The sequence below is a fragment of the Pteropus medius genome, unplaced genomic scaffold, assembly GCF_902729225.1.
Source record: "Pteropus medius unplaced genomic scaffold, Ma_sr-lr_union100, whole genome shotgun sequence".
NCBI classification, from domain to species: Eukaryota; Metazoa; Chordata; class Mammalia; order Chiroptera; family Pteropodidae; genus Pteropus; species Pteropus medius.
The window spans coordinates 12262160-12278736 of record NW_024352783.1 but is presented as its reverse complement, the minus strand read 5'-3'; the positions used below and the strand labels follow the sequence as shown (position 1 = coordinate 12278736).

At 39.8% G+C, this 16577-nt stretch overlaps 2 pseudogenes; one reads left to right on the top strand and one right to left on the bottom strand.

The window, feature by feature from the left end:
• Positions 1 to 4972: 4972 nt before the first annotated feature.
• Positions 4973 to 8511, top strand: LOC120589784 (40S ribosomal protein S17-like; annotated as a pseudogene).
• Positions 8512 to 9090: 579 nt separating this feature from the next.
• On the bottom strand, positions 9091 to 9209 carry LOC120589954 (uncharacterized; annotated as a pseudogene).
• Positions 9210 to 16577: the final 7368 nt, after the last annotated feature.

The following is a 16577-nucleotide window of genomic DNA, read 5'->3' as shown; positions in this document are numbered from 1 at the left end:
CCTGCCCAATTAGACATTTTGGGTCTCCTCCATAAACTGGTTTCGGGACTTCCTGGGGCTCAGAAGCCACATCACGTGGACTCCCTCCCTGACATGGAAGGCTCCTCTGTTGATGTACCGGCAGATGGCAGAAAGGAAAGCCACAGGGGACCCTAGCGGCAACAGACCCGGTGTCCCTACTTAGAGACACAAGTCACTTCCTTGAGCTGCCTCTTGGCTCAGGCTTGGTGCTCACAGTTGCGGGTCTGGTCTGCCCTCTGGGCATCACGTGGTCTGCAGGGAGCTCGCTGGGCCCAAGTTAGAGTCTGGCATACAGTGATTTCCAAGAATTAAGAAAGATGTCACTTAGAATGCCACTTAGCAAATGTTCATTATGAAGACAGAAGTGTTAGCGGGGGAAGGGCGGTCGCAGGCAGGCTCTGAGCGCTCGCTGTTGCATCCGCTTGGTTCTGATGGCCGTAGGTCGCGTCGCGAATTGCGGCGCATCTGTACTGGAAGCTTCCAGCAAGGGGCAGTGCGGGCACGCTTAGAGACCTGTTTTCTGACTGCACCCGGTTTAAGTTGCAAAATCGTTGAATAGCTTGGAGATGCTTGATCTCTGTTCATGTCATGGACTTTCACTCTAAACTGAATCATCCGAACCCCACGGGATCCTTTTAAAAAACAGTAGCAAAATTACAATCAAGTGGACCTTGCTTTCTTCCCTTTGGACATATGTCGACTGTGGGTCTGGTTGGGACTGCGGGGAGAAGTAAGCGAGGTGAATTCTGCCTGCTGCAGCCGCATCTTGGGATCTTAGAGTGCTGGGTAAACAGACTTGCAGATCGTGGAAATGCCTTTGCAGCGGTTCAAAGCTCACATTTCGACTTTGGTACAACAAAGTAACTCCCATTATTTTCCACAATTCTAGTCTAGTTTCTTTCTCTCTTATGCTTGATAGACATAAATCAACCACTTCCGATTAATTCTCTTAATTCTCTCGAGTTAGTGATTGCTCAGTCATCTTAGGTTTAAACTCACTGGCTCCCCCTCAACCTCATCCTTGGCTTGATTCTAGCTAGAGAACACAGAGCTTGACACAACCATCCACCTGGTACCATGGGGGAGGCAGCCCCTCCGGAGGTCTTGCTCTCTTCCAGGCTTCTGCTGACTTTCACTTTTTTCCAGTGGATGTTTCATGTTCCCTGAGACCATCTGAAGAGGGGCTGGACAGGGCTCCAGGAATGGTGTCCGTGGTTTCTTGGCTCCCTGGGAAGGAGATGTGGTGAGATAGTAGCAGAATCTACACCTGGTCTCAGTGGAGACTGTCCAAGTGGGTCCCTTTGATATAGTTGCCTGCATTCCAGTTTTGAGACTCTGAGTTGATCCACCTAGGTTATCTATCTTCCAAGTTTCAGTTGGGCCCTTGGGAACTTAGGGATATTCTCCGACGCCTTATAGATGGGGGACAGATGGGACTGCTATGGGTCCTGTGGTGCTTAGAAACACCCATACTCATTACTCCCCTGAGGCTGGATGACACATGCCTAAGAGACTCACTGCTGCATCTTCCAGAATATTTATAATCCAGTCTCAGTTCTAGACTTCAAGGTAGAGTCCACTGTGTGTCCATTTACCAAACCCTCTTGCTTTCAGCCTAGGGATGAAAGGGGCAAGAGCATAACTTCAGGGCTGGACCTAAGCCTCATGCTTCCTCTCCCAACAATTCCTTTCTCTGCCCAGTTTGGAGGGTGCATATACACTCACACACATTCATGTACACACAGAAACACATTGACACACAGAAACTAGGTTACATATGTTCTTTATATATACATATATATATAGCTTCCCTTTTACATATGTGGGTGTGCTGCAGATGAGGATGGTAGTGAGGGTAGATAACAAACCTTATATCTTTCTACTTCATCTTCTTTCAAATCTTTGGTCTCACACCTGGATGGTACTTTTTGAAAACCAAGGGTGTATCTTATTTTCTGATTCCACAATGATTCCCTTTCCCTAAAGCATCAGGCGAGTCTGTCTACTACTTGTGTGGAGAGAGAAAAGGCTCTTGGGCCAGAAGGAGCCTGTCAGAGTGGAGGGAGCCGCTGGCATCATGGCCCATATCCGCTTCCATCCTCTGCATCTTATGAGTAATCATCGGGTCAAGGCACCAAGGCCTGACCATACCTGGAGTGGAGGGGGTTTCTCTGGAAGGGAATGGGCCTTTACTGTCAATCATCTGGGGAGTGGTGAGTCCTAGGGCAGGACCTGGGACTTGGGAAGTGTTGGGTCTGAGAGCAAATTGAATAACTACACCCTCAAGTGTCGGAGTTCTAAAAAAATTGAGAAATATTTCACAGAAGTGGCAGATGGAAGCCAAAGCATGGCCTTACTAGTGCTGGTAGTGATCACCTCTGGCCAAGTGGAGGTGTTACGGAGTGAGGTGAGCAGTTAGTCAGTTTGGGAACTCTAGGACAGATGTGGGCCCACTTCTAAGTTATCTCTGTTATATTTCCCTTGGTTTATTCCAGGTCTTCAGGAAATTCCCACGAAAAGATACAGTCTGAACTCAGATTGTGGTCGCATGTTGGAGGTAGGGAGGATTTTGTGCCCATGGATTAGCAAGCAGCACAAGGCATGGTGCCCATTCCCTGAGGAAAGACTCATGTCTGTAAGGAGGCCAAGGGCTGTGTCCTGTGGACCTGACTCATGGGACTGCTGGCAGTGAAGGGCAGTAGGATATGGAAACATCAAGAAAAGAAGAGAGGAGCTTGAGAGCCTGAGGGTCCTGCTCTTGAGCCTCCTGAGATAGTTGTAGAAAGTGCTGGCAGGTCAGCCAATGGAGGTGCCCACTTTTCTTATTTGGGTTAGAATGGACTTGAACATTGGCATATGTTTTCTGTGCTGGGGGGTCATGCTGAATGCCCTTCTGTACTCTAAAAAGGCAGTCTCTACAACACGCCAGGCCCAGAGATACACTATCTCCTCAGAAAGAAGCTTCAACATGGAAGTTAGTCACGAAATGTAGATGAGGAGATGGCAACTGGTTTTTAAGTATATAAAGAATAATTTAGATCAAGGGCTTTGTCAGATCGTGGCAGACACAGGTTTGCATGAGCTATAATACTCAGCCCTTCCCAGCATTCTCTTCCTGGGGTCATAAAGAGTGCTGAAGGGATCCCTTAGCCTCCTTTCACAACCTGCCCCCCAACCCATGCACAGATCTGCTTTGTGCTCACAAAGGACCTGTTATCCTCCATGCTGAGCTGCCCCTGTGCAGCTGTGATAACACTGGGATCTGCTGGCTCTTCCTCGGACAGTTTTATTACTAAATCTGGGTCTGATGTTTGCAATTTATTCTCCCTCCACCAGGCCCGAAATGGGGCTCTCTGTGTCCCAGGTCCCCTGAGTTCTAGCTGATGTGAACTTTGTGCTTCCTGAGTCTTTGCTGTGCTCACACCTGTTTTGCTGTGGAAACTCTTGACTTGGATTTTCAACCTGCTTGAGAGTGCTGGAAATGTCCAGCAGACTGCAACAAGGTGAAACAGATCAACTCCCTATTTCTTTCTTCCCTGTTTCCCTGAGTAAATAACAAAGGTTTCAGTTTTAAATTAGAGAAGGCGGACATTATAGTCTTTGAAAATATCCCTTGGTCTCAGTCTCTGACCCTTTTTTATGTTTCATTTTGACACCTGTGGGTTTGTTGCTAGGTCCTGAAACCCTGGAGCCATGTCTCCCGGTTTTTCTATTACAATTTACATAAGTAGAACCAGCCCTTTTTCTTTCCCTTCTTGCTTTCACTCCAGCCTTTTGTTCACAGGATTGCAATTGTAATGCTGTGCAAAGAGTGTTCATTCCACTGTCAGATAACCTTTATGAGAATAGCAGTGTCTAGTAGTGTTGTTTTCATCAAAGGGATAGAGAAACTGAGTGAGGAGGAGGCCAGGGGCTGGCCCAAGGTCATAAATTCATTGGAAAAACTTAACTCACTCAAGTTCTCCTGGCTCTCAGCTCGGAGGCCTTTCAAAATTAATAGAAACCCAGTGCTTTGTGGACTGACTGTAGCTTAGAAGGACTGTCATGCAATGTACTTAGATTGGCAGGTGCTGATGGCTTCTTCTCTTCTCTGTCTCTTCAAGGGTCTAGTTGAGGTAAGTTTGTGGGACTCCTGAGAAAGTCTTTCTGTTTGCAGATCATCTTCAGCGTAGGGCAGAGCACCAATCTAATCTAATTCAGTGTAGGAAAGAGACAGTCATAACAAGGTAAGCGTACTGGAAAGTGTGCTTGGATAAATCAAAGTGTAGCTTAAATAAAGCACCTAGTTTATACCCAGGAGATTGCATCTTAAATGACCACTTTGAACCAAAGCTAGCCCAAACTCTGGGTAAGAATAGTAATGACTTTCTTTCTTTCCTTCTTTCCTTCCTTCTTTCCTTCCTTCCTTCCTTCCTTCCTTCCTTCCTTCCTTCCTTCCCTTCCTTCCCTTCCTTCCTTCCTTCCTTCCTTCCTTCCTCCTCCTCCCTCCCTCCCTCCTCCTCCCTCCCTCCCTTCCTTCCTTCCTTCCTTCCTTCCTTCCTTCCTTCCTTCCTTCTTTTCTTTCTCCTTTTTGCCTCCCTTCCCTCAAATTCTAGACAGTTGTGGAGGAGCGATCTTTTTGTCATTTGCATGACATCTTCTGGGACTCCTGTGAATTAGTTGCTTTTCCTTCTCTATTTCCCGAACCAAAAGTAACTGTTTACTTAAATTGAGTAAATGATCATTGCAAAATTCCAAGGACTTTTGGATGAATACCCTGACTATTCAAATTCATAGTCAGGGTAGATCTATTTATTACTGTAACAATTTTCCAGTAGATGGCAGGAAAGTGTTGTGAAGAGCTGGTCCCTTATTCTAATTCGTGTGGCTCATCTGTGAGTTAGCAGCAGGCCCATCACTGGCACATCTGACTTACAGCAGTCACAACTGGGGCTCCTGCAGAAAAACGACCATGATGAGCATGGCCTTAAAGCTCCAGTGAGAATGATCTTGAAGCTTTGTGCTCAGCCTGACTGCACCTGAGGGAGCACGATTCAAAGGCCTCCATCCTAGTACAGCCAGCTGGAGCACTGGATGGAGCACTGGCCCTCAAGACTGCTCCGGTAACCACAAGTACCCTTCCAAGACACAGGTTTTAGTACAGGGGTCCTCAAACTATGGCTGGCAGGCCAAATCCAGCTACTGCCTGTTTTTGTTTGCCCACAAAAGTGAGAATGGTTTTCACATTTTAAAATGGTTGAAAAAAATCAAAAGAAAAGAATATTTTGTTCTATAAAATTATATGAAATTCAAATTTCAGTGTTCACAAATAAAACTTTATTGAAAAATAACCATGTTCATTCACTCATTCATTTATATGTTGACAATGGCTGATTCTGCCCTAATACAGCAGAGTGGAGAAGTTGTGACAGACACTGTGTGGCCACGAAACCTAAAATATTTACTTTTTGGCCCTTTACAGAAAAATGTTGCCAACTTCTGGATTAGTTCTTTGGGACTCCCACTGGCTCCAATATTGATAGTTTTGGGTATACATACATAGGTAGAGGGTGACTAGCACCAAGATGGAGTGGGGAGACCCAAGGGCTGATGCACATTGGTCCTTGAGACCCTGGAAGATGTGGATATGGGTTCCCTATTAAGGCCATAGCACCATATCCAAAAGGTGCAATGCTTTGGAGGAAGCCATCTCCCCTTAGCCCCAGGCCCGGCTGTAGTCTATGCAGACCTAATAGTGAGGATGTGTTTTTGCTTCAGCATCCCTATCTGTCCATGCACCAGCTATGACCCCTGGACTTAGCAGAATGCTTCCAGCTTTTCAAACTTCTTTGGTGACAATTTAAGTATCTACTAATGTCTTAACCCTATCTAAAATCTAAGCTGATTTCCTACAATGTGTAAAGGAAGTGCTTCATAATCTTCTGGATAATAGAGGGATGTTGTTGCTATCCTCTGAAAATCTAATCTTACAGCCCTGGTCCAGTAGTCCTTGGTTCTCTATAGGCACTCTTCAATTTAATGAAGTAATTTCCACAATCCAATGCTTGACTTCCTGGGCCATGTTCTGTTTAAAAAGGATATGCTTATGATATTTGATCAAATATTCACCATCTGTCAGAATGTCTGGTTATTTACATCTCTACAAAAGATGTCCAGTTTTCAGTTTTATAAGACGAAAGAGTTATGGGGATGGATAATGGTGATGGTTTCATAACACTGTGATTGTATTTAATATCATCAAATTGCATACTTAAAAATGGTTAAGATGATAAATTTTATGTTATGTTTTACCACAATAAAAAAAATGCAAAAAATCCAGATCCCACTACTCACCTCCTCCTCTGCTGTCATTTGGTTGCCACCTCCTTCCTAAGAATTATTGTGAGAGCTTCTTAACAGATCTCTCTGCTTTGCCTTTACAGTAAACTATTATAGACTACGCTCTACAGAGCAATTGGAATGAAGCTTTTAAAACAGGGAATTCATGTTCAAAATCCTGCAATGCCTCTCAACTCACTGAAAGCAAAAGTTAAAGTTCTTCCAATTGTCCACCAGCCCCTCTATAGTCTAGTCCCGTATCTCTCTGACCTATCTAACCCTCCCTTATTCTAATCCATCCCCATGGCCTCCTTACTATTCTGGGGCATCAGACATGTGCCCATTGAGAACATTTACACAGTTGGGTAACTCTGTCTGGGATATTCCTCCTCCAGGTATTCTTCTTCAAGCCTTTGCTCAGATGTCATTTTCTTCAAGAGGTGTAGCTTGTTTCTCCTTAATACTGCAGCCCGTCTTCCCCTTCCCTTTGTGCTGCTCTGTTTCTTACACTGTAGTACTTACTTAACCTCTTTATATGATTTGCTTATCTTTTCCACTGCTTATTCTTACTAAGATGTAAACTCCATGAGGTCAGGCATGTTTTGTTCATGATATACCTAAATTAACCCCAGAATAGCTATATGGCATAGCAGATTCAACACACACACACACACACACACACACACACACACACACATTTTTTACATTAAGTTAAAAAAATTTTCAATTATAGTTGACATTCAATATTATATTAGTTTCAAATGTAGAGCATAGTGGTTAGACAATATAACTTATGAAGTGATCCCTCTGATAACTCTAGTACCCATCTGATACCATACATAGTTATTACACTATATATATATTTGGATTTTCAAAAAGACTTTACTGAAATCTAATTCACACATTATATAATTCACCCTTTTAAAATGTACATTTCAATGTTTCTTAATATTTTCAGTGTTGTACAACTATCACTGCAATTAATTATGGAACATTTTTATCATCACAAAAAGGAACCCCATATCTTAGCTGTCATTCTCAGCTTCTCATATCCCCTAGCCCCAGGCAATTGCCAATCAACTTTCTGTCTATAGATTTGACTATTGTGGATATTTCATATGAGTAGAATTAATACGTGGCCCTCTATGACTAACTTCTTTCACTTAACATCACGTTTTCAGGGGTCAACCATGTCATAGCACATATCAATATTTCTTTTTATTGTAGAACAATACTTCATTGTGTGGCTAAACCTTTATTCATTCATTAGGTGATGGAACTTAGTATTGTTTCCACTTTTTTGCTATTAATAATTTTACTATGAACATTAGTTTACAAATTAGAGTGTGAACATATGCTTTTATTTTCCTGCCATAGGATTTTGTCCTTTAAGTTAATTAGGCTGATTTCACCATTTCTCAGCATTTACTCAGCATTTACTTCCTGTCTTTTCAGTTTCTATTTCTCTTGCAATCCTACATCTATTCAAAAGTGGCTCCCAATCTCTCCTTTTCCATGAAGCTTACTCTGACTGTTCTCTCATTGAGCTCATTTTCTTCAGCACTTGTCACCTGTGCAGAACAATTTAGCTCTTAATTTTACATTGTTTTAATTTTTTTCATGAGTGATAATCTTGTCTTTCTAAGTACAAATTGGTCTAAGGAAAAATATTATTTGATATGATGGTACCTATTCTTGTATAAATTGAACATATTTAGCTTTTTCACCAGGGGATCTGACAAGGTGGGCTGAGTTTGCAACAAGACTATAAAGCAGGTGGCCCAGGTCATCATCAAAAAAAATTATGTACCTGGGCAGTGACTTCCACACTAACAAGCATTTGTTTGAGAAGATCGTCATAATTCCCAGCAAGAAGCTCTGCAATAAGATAGTGGGATAGGTTACCCATCTGATGAAGTGGATTCAGAGAAGCCCTGTGAGAGGTATCTCCATCAAGCTGCAGAAAGAGGAGAGAAAAAGGAGCGATAACTTAGCTCCCAAGGTCTCAGCCCTGGATCAGGAGATTATTGAAATTGATCTTAACACTAAGGAAATACTGATGCTCTTGGACTTTGGCAGTCTGTCCAACCTGTAGATTACTCAGCCTACAGTTGGGATGAATTTCAAAACACCACGTGGAGCTGTTTGAATCTTTCTGCTGTGCTGTAATATTTTCAATAAACCACGGACAATCCCCCCCTCAAATATTTAGATTAACAGTTGTTAGGATAAAATGCAACATTTTATACTACACCAATACTTCCTTCTTAGAAGCATTGATATAATTATACTTTTATTATAAATGTATTTTAAGCAATTAAACAAAATTGAAAGCACTTAATTATATAGAGAATTATTCAATCAAATGCTCATTTTTTTCCCCCTCGCAGTAAAAAAATAAAATAAAATCAAAATCAGCTGTCATTCACTATGCAGCTAGAACTGGAATTTACAGCACTTTACCAACTGTAAAGCTCTGGGGACTGATTTTTTCATTTTTCATTTTTATTTGGAGTTGACATTCAATATCATTTTATATTACTTTCAGGTGTACAGCATAGTGGTTAGACATATGTATAACTTACAAGGTGATCCCCCTAATAAGTCTAGTACCCACCTACCACCATACATAGTTATTACAATATTATTATTATTATTATTTTTAAAATTTTTAGGCGAGGCAATCCTTGGTTGACCTTACAGATTGCAAGGACCTTGTCAGCATACAATCCCTTATTTTTTTATTTTTTATGCTTACAGCACCTGGACTTCCTAAGTTCTCTCCCATCCAAGTACTAATCAGGCCTGACCTTGCTTAGCTTCCAAGATCAGATGGGATTGGGCTTGTTTAGGGTAGCATGGTCATAGACTACAATATTATTGACTATATTCCTTATGCTATAATTTACATGCCCACGACTATTTTGTAACTGTCAATTAGGACTTTTTAATGTCTTCACCTTATTCACCATAGGCTAATTGCTGCTTTTTAAAATTTTTATATTTTTATTCTTTTCAATTATAGTTGACATACAACATTATAGTTTCAGGTGTACAACTCAGTGATTAGAGATTTATATAACTTACAAAGTGATCTCCCCCCATAAATTCAGTACTCGTTTGACACTATAAATAGTTATTACAATACTTCTTTTTAAATTGTTTATTGGGGTACCATTGGTTAATACAATTATATAATTTTCAGGTGTACATTATAGTTTGACATCTATATATTCTATTGTGTGATTACCACCCAAAGTCCAATGTCCTTCAGCTACCATATATTTGATCCCTTTACCCACTTTGCCCTCCCCTTAACCCCTTGTATTTGACCCCCTTTACTCCGTCTACCTAACCCCTCTTCCTCCACCCCCTACCCTCTGGTAACCACTAGTCTATTGTCCATGTCCATGAGTCTCTGTTTGTTTGTCCTGTTCATTTGTTGCTTTTAGGTTTATATCTCACATATAAATGATATCACGTGATTTTTAATTTTTTTCAGTCTGGCTTATTTCACTTAGCATGACTATCTCGTGGTCCATCTATGTTGTTGCAAATGGCAGTATTCCATCTCTTCTTATGGCTGAATAATATTCCATTGTATATATGTGCTAGAGCTTCTTTAGCCAATCATCTATCGTAGGACACTTCGGTTGCTTCCATGTCCTGGCCACCATGAATAATGCTGCTATGAACATTGGTGTGCAAATATCTTTTCAGATATGGGTTTTTAAGTCTTTGGGGTAAATACCCTATAGAAGGGTTGCTGGATCATATGGTAGATCAATTCTTAGTTTTTTGAGGAACCTCTATACTATTTTCCATAGTGAATGTACCAATTTGCAGTCCCACCAGCATCCTCTCCAACATTTGTTATTACCTGCCCTGTTGATTATAGCTATTCTGACAGGTGTGAGATGGTATGTCATTGTGGTTTTGATTTGCATTTCCCTAAAGGCTAGTGATGTTGAACATCTTTTTGTTGGCCATTTGTATGTCATCTAGGGAGAAGTGTCTGTTCAGGTCCTCTGCTCATTTTTTTATTGGATCATTTGTTTTTTGTTGTTATTGAGTCGTATGAGTCTTTTGTATATTTTAGATGTTAGGCCCTTATCGGAGACATTGTTTGAAAATATATTTTCCCTTTGAGATGGTTGTCTCTTTACCTTGTTGATGATTTTTTTTTTTTTTTTTGCTGAGCAGAAGCTTTTTAGTTTGATGTAGTCCCATTCATTTATTTTTGCTTTTACTTTCCTTGCTTTTCAGGTCAAATTCATAAAATCCTCTTTAAGTCTAAGGTCCTTGAGTTTAGTTCCTTCTATGTATTTTATTGTTTTCTTTTATGTATTTTATTGTTTCAGGTCTTAAATTCAGGACCTTACTCCTTTTTGAGTTAATTTTGGAGTGTGGTGATAGACAACAGTCTAGATTCATTCTTTTGCAGGTGACCTTCCAGTTTTCTCAGCACCATTTATTGAAGAGGCTTTCCTTTCTCCATTGTATGTTTTTGGCTTTTTTGTCAAAAATTATTTGCCCATATAAACATGGGATTACTTCTAGACTCTAGATTCTTTTCCACTGGTCCGTGTGTCTGTTTTAGTGCCAATACCATGCCGTTGTGATTATTGTCACTTTGTCGTATAATTTGAAGTTGGGTATGTGATGCTTCCGGCCTCATTCTTTTTTCTCAGTATGGCTTTGTCAATTCTGGGTCTTTTGTGCTTCCATACAAATCTGAGGATTTTTTTGTTCTATTTCTTTAAAAAAGAACGATGGGATTTTGATGGGGATTGCATTAGATCTGTATAATGCTTTAGGTAATATGGTCATTTTAACTATATTGATTCTTCCAATCCAAGAACATGAAATATCTTTCTATTTCTTCGTATCTCCTTTGATTTCTTTTAATAGGGTCTTGTAGTTTTCATTATATAGATCCTTCACATGTTTTGTTAAATTTATTCCTAGGTATTTTATTCTTTTTGTTGCAATCGCAAAAGGAATTATTTTTCCCACTTCTTTTTCTGACGCTTTATTATCAGAGTATAGGAACGCTATGGATTTTTGAACATTGATTTTGTATCCAGAGACTTTACTGTATTTGTTTATTGTTTCTAGTAGTGTTCTTATGGAGTCTTTAGGGTTTTCTATATAAAGAATCATGTCATCTGAAAATAGTGACAGTTTGACTTCTTCGTTTCCTGTTTGGAAGCCTTATATATCTTTCTCTTGTCTGATTGTACTCGCTAGGACCTCCAATGTTATATTGAATATAACAGTGGTGATAGTGGACAGCCTTGCCTTGTTCCTGATCTTAGAGGGAAAGTTTTTAGTTTTTCACCATTAAGTATAATGTTGGCTGAGGGTTTATCATATATGGCCTTTATAATGTTAAGGTACTTTCCTTCTATACTGATTTTTGTTGAGTTGTTGAGTGTTTTGATCCTAAATGGATGCTGTATCTTGTCGAAGGCTTTTTCTGCATCTATTGATATGATCATATGATGTTTATTTTTAAATTTGTTTATGTGATGTATCGCGTTAATTGATTTGCATATGTTGAGCCATCCCTGTGACCCTGGGATAGAGCCCACTTGATCGTGGTGTATAATCTTTAATATGTTGCTGTATTTGGTTTGCAAGTAACTTATTTAGAATTTTTGCATCTGTGATCATGAAGGATATTGGTCTGCAGTTTTCTTTTTTTGTGTTATCTTTACCAGGTTTTGGTATCAGGGTAATATTGGCCTCATAAAATGAGTTGGGAAGTATTGCCTCCTCTTTGATTTTTGGAAAGAGTTTGTGGAGAATAGGTATTAAATCTTCTTTGAATGTTTGGTAGAATTCACTGCTGAAGCCATCTGTTCCTGGACTATTACTTTTTGGTAGACTGCTGATCAGTCTATTTAGATTTTCCAGATCTTCTTGATTCAGTCTAGGAAGGTTGTATTTTTCTAAGTACTGGTCCATTTCTTCTAGTATATAAATTTGGTGTTATATACTTTTTCATAGTATTCTTGCATGATCCTTTGTATTTTTGAGATGTCAGATGTAATTTCCTTTCTTTTATCTCTGATTTTGTTTATCGGAGTCCTTTTTCTTTTTTCTTTAGTGAGTCTAGCCAGGGGTCTGTCAATTTTATTATCCTTCTCAAAGAACCAGTTCTTTGTTGCATTTCTTTTTTCTTTTTTCTTTTTTGTTTTCAATTTCATTTATTTCTGCTCTATTTTTGATTATTTCTTTTCATCTGCTGACTTTAGGATTCATTTGTTCTTCCATTTCTAGTTTTCTAAGATGAAGCATTAGGTTGTTTATTTGGGCTCATTCTTGTTTTTGGAGGTAGGCCTGTAATGATATGAACTTTCCCCTTATGACCGCTTTTGCCGTGTCCCAAAAGTTTTGATATGTTGTACTATCGTTTCTCTTTATCTATTGATCTCTCTTTTTATTTCTTCCCTGACTCCGTTATTCTTCAGTAACATGTTGTTTAATCTCCATGTATTTGCAGTTTTTCCTGATTTCTTTCTGCAGTTGACCTCTAGTTTTAAAGCATTATAATTAGAGAATATGGTTGGTATGATTTCAACCCTCTTATATTTGTTGAGGCTATTTCTGTGTGCTAGTATGTGGTTGATATTTGTGAATGTTCCATGTGCACTAGAGAAGAATGTATAAGCAGTTGTTTGGGATGGAAGGCTCTGTAAATGTCAATTATGTCCAGTTGGTCTAATATGTCATTTAAAGATGTTATTTCCTTATTGATTTTCTGTGTGGATGATCTGTCCATAACCGACAGTGGGGTATTTACGTCACCTACTACAATAATGTTTTGGTCTTTTTCTCCCTTTAGTTCTGTTAGTAATTGCTTTACATATTTCAGGGCTCCCTGATTGGGAGCATAGATATTAATAAGTGTTATGTCTTCTTGGTGCATGATTCCCTTTATCATTATGAAGTTTCCCTCAGTATTTTTCTTTACTTTTTTTATTTTGAAGTCTATTTCGTCCAATATTAGTACCACTACTCCCACTTTTCTCTGAAAGCCATTTGCTTTAAATATCATTTTCTACCCTTTCGCTTTGATACTATATTTGTCTTTGGAGCTGAGATATGTTCCTGGAGGCAGCATATGATTGGGTTTTGTTTTTGGATCCAATTTGCAATTCTGTGCCTTTTTATTGGTGAGTTCAGTCCATTTACATTTAAGGCAATTATTGAAATATGAGGTCTTCTTATAGCCTTTTTATCTTTTGCTTTCTGGTAGCTCGGTGTTTCTATTGCTTCCTTGTCCCTGTGTTTCTGTTTTCTTGATTTTGTTTGGCTTTTGTGGGTTTTGTCTCTGATTCTTGTTTTATGTTATTTGCTTCAGTTCTGACTCTAGGTGCATGGTTACCATTACAAATATGAAAAAGATAGCTATATATATACAGTTGTCCATTTTCTTCTGTGTGCTTTATCTCCTTTCCCCTTTGCGAATTTGGATCTTTGAATCCTCCCCTTTTTAGTCATTGTTATCTCAATTTGTTTCTATGTATGTTGAACGTTCATACTATCTTGCTATAGCGAATCTCTTCTTATTGTTTAAGCTTATAATGCCCTGCTCTTAGTAAGGATTGCACTCCTCTGCTTCTATTTGCCTGATAGTCTCTTTACTCCTAATTATGTATTTTTGTTGTTATTTTGTTTTAGGTGCGCTGACCCCTTTCAGAATTTCCTGTTGTGCAAGCCTCGTAGTGGAGAATTCTCTCAATTTTTGTATGTCTGGAAAGGTCTTAATTTCTCCTTTATATGTAAAGAATTGCTTAGGTGGATACATTATTCTAGGCTGGTAGTTCCTTTCACTTAAAAGTGTAAATATTTATTCCATTTCTTTCTGGCGTGTAAGGTCTATGCTGAGGAGTCTGATGATAATCTAATGGGTTTTCCTTTACAAGTTACCGTTTCCTTCTCCCTGGCTGCCCTGAGAATTCTATCTTTGTCATTGATTTTTGATAATTTAATACAATGTGTCTTGGTGAAGGCCTTTTTGAGTTGAGATAATTGGGTGTTCTGTTGACTTCTTGAATCCAAGTTCCAGCTCATTCCTTAGATTTGGGAAATTCTCATCCACTATTTGTCTGAAAATGCTTTCTAGTCCCTGCTCCTTTTCTTTGCCTTCAGCAATGCCCATTATTCTTATATTTCCTCTCCTGATGATATCAGCTAGTTCTTGTATTTCTCTTTCATTATTTTTCATTCTTTGGTTTCTCTATTCTTCCTTCTGATTTATTCCTAGATCTGTCTTTGATATCACTGATCCTTTCCTTCTTTTGGTCGACTCTATTTCCCAAGCTTGCTATTTCATTTTTCAACTCTTGCAGTGTGTTTTTATATCCAGAAGATATTCTGTTCTTTTTGAAGGTTTCAATCTCCTTCCTCTGCTCATATAGTTGTTTTTTCAATTCCTGAAATTGTTGATATGATTCATTTCGGAACTCACTGAGTTTTTTTTAGAAATACCATCCTGAATTCTCTGTCACTTAAGTTGCATATTTCTATGTCTGTAAGTTCATTTTCTGGAGATTTTTCTCTTTCTTTCTGAGATGCCTTGTCACCTTGGTTGTTCATGGTGATTAATGGACTATTTTTTTCCACCTGAGTATTAATGGAAGTATATTCTGTTGTTTTTCCTGAAAGAAGATTTATTATATAAAGTTCTCTCTTTAGCCCAGTGCAAAGAAGGTGCTCTTCTTTTGGTTTCCAGTAGGTGGCATTTAAGCCTCTTGGATCCCTAACAGTTTCAGTAGTGTTTGCTCAGTTTCCCCTGGGACTTTGTGGTGTTTGGTCTCAGAGGATCTGGTAGGAGGGGCCCTCTGGGTAGGTTGGGGGTTGGGGGCTGCAGCTCAGCCTCAGTTTTGCAACCACAGTCGGGAAGTATCAACTGCTGTTTCTCTGCCAGCCTCTTCTCTGCTCTCTGCCCTGATGACTGGGCCCTGCAGCCAGCTGGCCACGGGGAGCCCACAACCCTCCCAGGCTCAGCTGTTCAGGGAATTTGCAGCAAGAACTCGCCACTCCTTCTTTCCTATCCCTCCTCCTGCAGGGAGCTCCAGAGGCTGTGAGAGGTAGCCTCAGTCTTGGCAGCTTTTGCTCAGATTCCCCTGGGGCTCCACGGTGTTCTATTGGAGGGTATGGGGGGTGGAACCCTCTGGGTTGGAGCATGGGGGATGCTGCTCAGCCTTGGTTTTGGAACTGGGACCAGTAAAATAAACTGTTTTTCTCTGCTGTTCAGTCGCGATTCTCTGCTTTCTGCCCTTATGACTGGACTCTGTTGCCAGCCGCTAATTTCCTGCACTTCCAGGCAGGGCTGATCAGGAAAGTCGCTGAACCTTCACCCCTCCCCCTCCTCTTGCAAGGAGCTCAGGTAGCTTTATTTGTCCCAGTCCACCGCCCAACACTTGGGGTTCTGACCTGTGGTAGCTCTTATGCACAGATCCCATCCTCAGACGTGCTGGTGTGCACTTTGGGTGTTCTTTGTTGAGTTTTAGATGTTCAGTTTATTATAGTTTCGAGAGGAGAGATCTGGGGACGTCTCTCACTCCACCATGTTTTCTTCAGTCTCCTACTGAAGGAGCTTCTTCCAGATTGCCACAAATGAAGAAGTCTTAGAATCTCTACAATACTTTTGACTATCTCTTAATCCTTTCTGCCCTTCACTCATTATCCCACTCCCCCTATCCAGCAACTATCAAAATGCTCTCTGTATCTATGAGCTTTTCTGTTTGTTTATCCTGTTCTCTAGATTTCACATATAAATGAAATCATATGACATTTGTCTTCCTCTGTCCGACTTACTCCACTTAGCACAATACCCTCTAGGTCCATCCATGTTTTTGCAGATGACAAGATTTCATTATTTTTTTGAGTTCCACTTCTTTTTTTTTAGCATTTTAAAAATTGAATTTATCGAGGTGACATTGGTTAATAAAATTATATAGATTTTAAGTGTATAATTCAATAATACATTATCTGCATATTACATTGTGTGTTCACCACTCAAAGTCAAATCTCCTTCTGTCACCATGTATTTGACCCGCTTTACCCTTATCTGCCTCCGCCCTTGCTGTCGTCTCTCTGGTAAACACTAAACTATTGTTCGTGTGTATGAGTTTTTGTTTGTTAGTCTTGTTCTTTGGTTGCTTTCAGTTTCTTTTTAATTAATTAATTAATTAATTAATTAATGGTGACCTTGGTTAATGAAA